This window comes from Mesitornis unicolor, unplaced genomic scaffold (assembly GCF_000695765.1).
Source record: "Mesitornis unicolor isolate BGI_N332 unplaced genomic scaffold, ASM69576v1 scaffold24585, whole genome shotgun sequence".
NCBI lineage: Eukaryota > Metazoa > Chordata > Aves > Mesitornithiformes > Mesitornithidae > Mesitornis > Mesitornis unicolor.
The window spans coordinates 8,987-14,837 of NW_010188005.1; the positions used below are offsets into that span (position 1 = coordinate 8,987).

General features: G+C 37.5%; 1 long non-coding RNA gene across 1 annotated transcript; it reads right to left on the minus strand.

The window, feature by feature from the left end:
• Positions 1 to 2,350: 2,350 nt before the first annotated feature.
• LOC104541556 lies at positions 2,351 to 4,406 on the minus strand. Its single transcript, XR_728142.1, has 2 exons — positions 4,283 to 4,406; positions 2,351 to 2,605 (listed from the first exon to the last, which is right to left on the minus strand). It is a non-coding gene; the product is annotated as an uncharacterized LOC104541556 (long non-coding RNA).
• Positions 4,407 to 5,851: the final 1,445 nt, after the last annotated feature.

Below are 5,851 nucleotides of genomic sequence, written 5' to 3' on the forward strand. Positions count from 1 at the left end.
TTTCTTCAGCGTAAAAACTAAAACAATTGTCCCCTTTTCTCTCCTTTCAAGCCTTACTTTTGAAAGACTGGCACAGCATCTAGCTCAGAAGGCTTGCCTGCAAGACTCCTGCCAATTAGTGATGGACTTCAAAGTCACAATTTCTTTTACAAGGATTATAGTTCTGCATAAATAACAAACAATTACAAAATGGTTACCGTAACACAGACCTGTGGGGTTCGGAGTGTGAGAGGAGAGATGATGGCCAGATGTGGAGTATTAGTATCACTAGCAACTGCAGGGAAGGTTTTCCCCTGTGCCTGTTTTGTCTCCCATGTGCAGGTGCTTTACCTGTGCACGCACGATGGAGATGGAGCCACAGGCCAGAGGCCTTGCTCGCCTCTGCAATGACAATAGGCTTGCTGACCGAAAAGAAGGTCTAACTTCTTTAGAGATGATTTTAAAGACTAGTGTCACTACAGTTTTATTAGTATACAGAAAAGCCTTTCACAGACAAAGACAGAGAAAAAACAGGTAGTGCTATGATAATTAGAATGGAAAGGACATGTCTTATGCTCATTTGCAGTAGGAAGAGAACACGTAAACGCAACGTTCCAGGAATAGAGAGTGGGGTAAGCTCACACGAAACGCAGCACATGGACATAGCCTCATCCCTTTTAATTCCTAATCTCCACAGCTGTTGATTCTCATTTATAGACAAACAGCTTCAACAGACCCCATCTAATGATTTGCACCATGACAGAAGTGTGATTCAGTACAGAAGAGTCAATCACTGCCAAAGCCCACTTACGCCTTACCTACTTTTGTATCTCATTTCCCTGCCTGACTCAAACCCATACCTTCAGAAGCCACAAATCTCTACTGAAGTCTTCCATATTTCTTCATAGGCTTTAACTGACATTTAGCACATTCGATTTAGCTATATAAAATCTACTGATCTTGTTAAACTTCAGCACAGTAGAATATTATTGCCCTCTTTCTCACATTTACATCCTCAATCTTAAAGAACTGATTCAAAACACACAGCTTGTTTTTAACCTCGTCCAAGCATTCATTTTGCTAACACCTCCTTTGCAAACCTTCTGCTATAACCTTACTGCTGCTTCCTTCCATACACAGTCACTGCAGAGTCAGTCTTCTATTCCCTGTTGTCCAGAAGATAATTTTTTCTATCTCAGATGTCTCATTTTAGTCTAATTAGCTGCTCCTGCTCCTGTTCCCTGGTGGCTATTTTGGTGCTTCAAAAAACTAGAAATTTAACACAGTCTGAATATTATTTGTATAGGAAATAAAATTCAACCATGTGGCACTGTAGCAGGATACTTAACTAATCTTCGATTTCAGAGAAGTTCATTGTATTTTCATTCAGTGAAACACAAAGGTACTCAAAGTTTCCAAGGCAAAAGATGAGACTTGCAGTTTGTCAGATACGTGAGGGCTGACAAAATTTGCATAAATATTTATATAAATACTGCAATTGCTATGGTTTAGACTGGAAAAGAAGAAGTTCTTAGCCTAACCCCCAGTTTTCACACACTTCTGACATTCCAAAACATTCATCTTAGAGGTTGACGTATTTCATGCTACATAGAGGATGTTATTTATTATTTTACTTGTCATTATTTTAAAAGACCAAACCACACTCCTTCAAGCCATTTTAGGCTCTCAGAACTCACCACGCAACATGGAAGAATGAACTCAAGGGAAAAAAGGAACCAATGACAGTAACATGTGTGAGTTGTCATGTATTAAACCCTTAAATTAACATTCTTGTCAAAGAGAGAAGTAGCCTGAGTTCAGGAATAAAGGCACATCCAGATGGTCAAGTTAATGCAGAGTAGGTATGGTGTCCACTTACAGCACAGGAGCTGCTCCAGGTGAGCTACTGCTACAGTTTGTCATGAAGACTTCCAGCATCACTGGATTTCAATCCAGTCGCTGATGGCAATGGAAAATGGGAAGAGCGCTTGGCAAGATGTGGTGGGGATCGCTCTCCACATAACACCAGTTTTGTAAAATGTGGAGGCTATGAAATATTTGTGATATAGAAGGTCCACAGCACCAAACTGTCCAAACAGCATTAATAAAAAATGAGCAACTGTTCCAAGTGACCAGCACGCTATAGTTGTAAGTTCTCAACCAAAACTGGGAAATCTTGAATTTCTTCTGTGAAGTCAGCTACGCTGAACATTTGTGATAATTTGTTTCTATTTCAGATTACAAGTTAAATAAAACCTGTATTATTTGCTATGACTAAACATGAATAACTGCCAAACGTTTAGAGAACCTGAGTGACCACAGAATATTCCAGTCCAATAGGGCCAACAAATAAGGAAACACTAAAACATCATTAAAATTTGCCTTTATTTTTCTTACAGGAGAATTCTACACAGACCAATGTGACTCTGTTTTACAAGACTTTTCCTCACTATACTAAATTTTGAGGAGGATCATGAACAGTATAAAGCTGTAAATAACTTTCTAGTGAGGGCTAAAGCAAAGTTTCTTCAGTTGTTGTAATCCTGGAGAGCCTGAGCCATGAAAAGCTTGCCCAGGTTCTGTGCATTGAACTCTTTAATATTCTGGCAGTAGGTATTAATTTGACCTGTAAATAGAAAAGAGTAAACCCTTGTCAGTTTTGAAATTCAGAAAGACATCATAGAATAACATTTTTAAAAGCCAAATGTGGATTAATCATTCAGGATATATACAGAGAAGCAACCACACAGCCTGACTACTCTACACTCGAGGATTTTACATTTTCAGTATTCCCAAATAGGTTTGGTAAGAACAACAAACTAAATTAGCAGAATAGGTAAACTGGTATGCTCAAAAAAACCCTAATTTTCCTACAACTCTATTACATAAAATTTCTGAAAAGGCATACGACAATAAAAGGAATAAATGACTCTTGCTGCTGTACTGGAAGCCTAATCACATTAACTGTCCAATTTAGTTGCCCTAAAAATATTACTAGACTTCATTTCAGTTCTGTTCTTATGCATCTGCTGTTCCTTTTAAAATACTTCTAGCAAATACTTTTCAGTAGCAGATTGAAAATTATGGTATTCCTGTTTGACATTTTGCTAGCCTTTTTTCCACCTAATATTTCACTTTATTAGCTATTCCAAAAGTCATCAGGGTATGAAGACTTGTCAGTGCTTTACAAATCAAATGCGCCCATCAAAACACTTTATCCAAGTACTGTTACAAGTTATTTCCCTTGTTAGCTAGGAACAGCAAAACATGAAGCCAGTTTAATAAAAATTAGGACTGCTTAGAAGACCAATAAACTCTCACTTTAATGCTCTATTTGAAAAGTTTTGAAATGCCTCGGAGACAAAAGAGCTAAGTTTTATTCTTTATCCACAAACTTTACTTCATCTGAGTTGAAGTGGATGCTTTCAATTCTTCCCCTGACTATGGTAAAAACAAACGGAGAGAGCACTTTGACTGAAAACTGTTTTTTCCTTTAAGTGTAACAGTTTTCAATTCCTCCTCTTGTAAGAGGTGATTCATCTTAAGATCTCACTTTCGTAACACACGCGCATACACACATACACACTCCTGTTGCATTTTTAAGCTATGTTAAAGCTGAATGTTTAAACTTTAATGCTGCTAGGATTCATTAACTCGTAAAAACTAGCAAAACAACATTTTTTTGAAAGACTCTGGAAGGAATAATAAATCAAGAACCTTATTTCTTCTAAAAGCAGCAATTACCAGCAGTGTGAAGAAGTATCAATATTAAAAAAATCTCTTTGTCACTCCAAAATTTAGGAGCGGTAGTTCAAATCACTTTTGTTTTTTTTTATGTCAAAGCACTTTTTTCTGTACACTAAATTACCAGGACTTTGGTTTAATTTTCTCTGAGTACAAAACAAGGTGAGAGCTAACTGATCCAAAAGCCTGCTGTAGTCAAACATTTTGCTCTCTCACAGCATTTTGCAAATTTAGATGACTTAGCAGGGCATGCAGGCTTTTCTGCTCTCTGTTGCCATTGTGAGGTCCCAGATATTTTTACCCTTCTAGGAGGCACAGGACAGGCACCAACTTATGTACCAAACTGTGGCTACGTACTGTGGCTGCAGATCACAGGTTGAAACCACTGCCTTCAACCAAATGAAGGAGAGGACTTGGAATACTACTAATGCCAAAAGATCACACCATAACAGCAAAGGTAATGGAAAATTAAGATGCTTTCTGAGGTAACAACTGCACTTTTCCCCAAGCTAACATTGGTCTGTGAAGAGATGAGCCGAAAAGGCTGCTCGAATGCTACCTGCAATGAGGAGCGACTCCATTCGTGGAGGCGGCTGTGGTGGTTTAAAAAGTTTGTTGATGTCCTCCTCAGGAAGAGGGGCTTCTCCTCGGCTTTGGCGCTGAATATTTTCCTGTTGACGTCTAAATAAAACGACAGAAACAGAATGCAACAAGGCTTCCAAAACAGCAAAAAGATTTTATTTTCAGATACTCTTTACCTAACCAGCACATATGTTTTAAAAATTATACATACTCCATGCAATTCAGTTTATTTAAAATAATGCTAATGCATTTCACACTTCATTTCAATTCACCGGTAAAAAGTATCTCCCTCCCAAGCTGGCACCTTAAATAAGTGAAGCACTGGAAAATGATGTGGTACTGAGGTGGTGGGGTTAATTTTTTAAATTTTTCATAGAGATAAATACTGTATCTGATGTAAAGATTACAGCACAGTAGATAAAGACCTTCATATCCCCAAGTAAAAAAAAAAAAAGGGAAATCAAAGTTGGAATACATAGGCATGCGAAGCCACTACCTCAAATAGTTATAGAAACCAGAAATATTCAATTTTATGCAAGTTAAAGGTCACAACAATATTAATGTTAAAGGGGAAGAGGGCTTGATTAAACAGGGTATTTTAAGCCAAAACCCATTAATTTTAAACTGAGAACAAAGTGGCGGTTGACACAAAGAACAATCGTTCATTTCTCCATTGCAGTTATCTCAATATTCTGCCACTTTGCTGCCGTTTCTTTGTGGGTTACCAGAGGATGTATTATAATAGCAGTTCGTAGAAATTACCCTGCTATTAAAAAAAAATATTATTTGTTTTCAATGCTTCCCTTTGCCATCTAGATCAATCAAACTTCATAAAAATTAAGGCAGACCATCTTCAGCAATTGGACAAACATTTGTTCTTGCAGAAGTGCACACATTCAAGAACACGTATGTGAGATTTCATAGCGTACACTGCAGCCAGGAATTAGTTGTAAGGTCTGCCTATCAAAGTCCTCATATTCAACACACACACAAAAAAATCTTTAAAATAAACAGGGTGTTTTCTCTCACTTACTGAAACGTAACTGCATAGAAGTCTGAAAACAGTTCATACTGTTTGAGTGGCATTCTCAAATGAAGTAATTTTTTTTCCAGTAGTCGTGACAAATACGTGTTTTTGGACAATGTTAAAAATAACATCTTAAATGCCCATATTTGTATGTGAATTGCATGTAGTTTCTTCTTTCTTTGCATTACCCTATTCACTTCTCAGCAGTCTGCCTATTATTCTCTATTGAAATGGCTTGCTCTTAATCACAATTGCTCTGTTTTAAAAATGAAGTTAAGACCACTAACTATGCTGCAGCGAGCCACTACTAAAGCAGCTATAGTTAGTGAAGAAATTAAGTGAGACACCATGGAACCAACTTTGCTCTGCTTTTCAAAATAAATAGATTCCCAAAACCCTTGAAGTGGATGCCATCTTTCTATTCAAATTAGGCAGCAAAAGAAAAGACATTTTCTGAAGATAACATGCGTGAAGCTTCGATGTCCTTGGGAACTACAAAGCCAGGAGAGACCGCTGCCT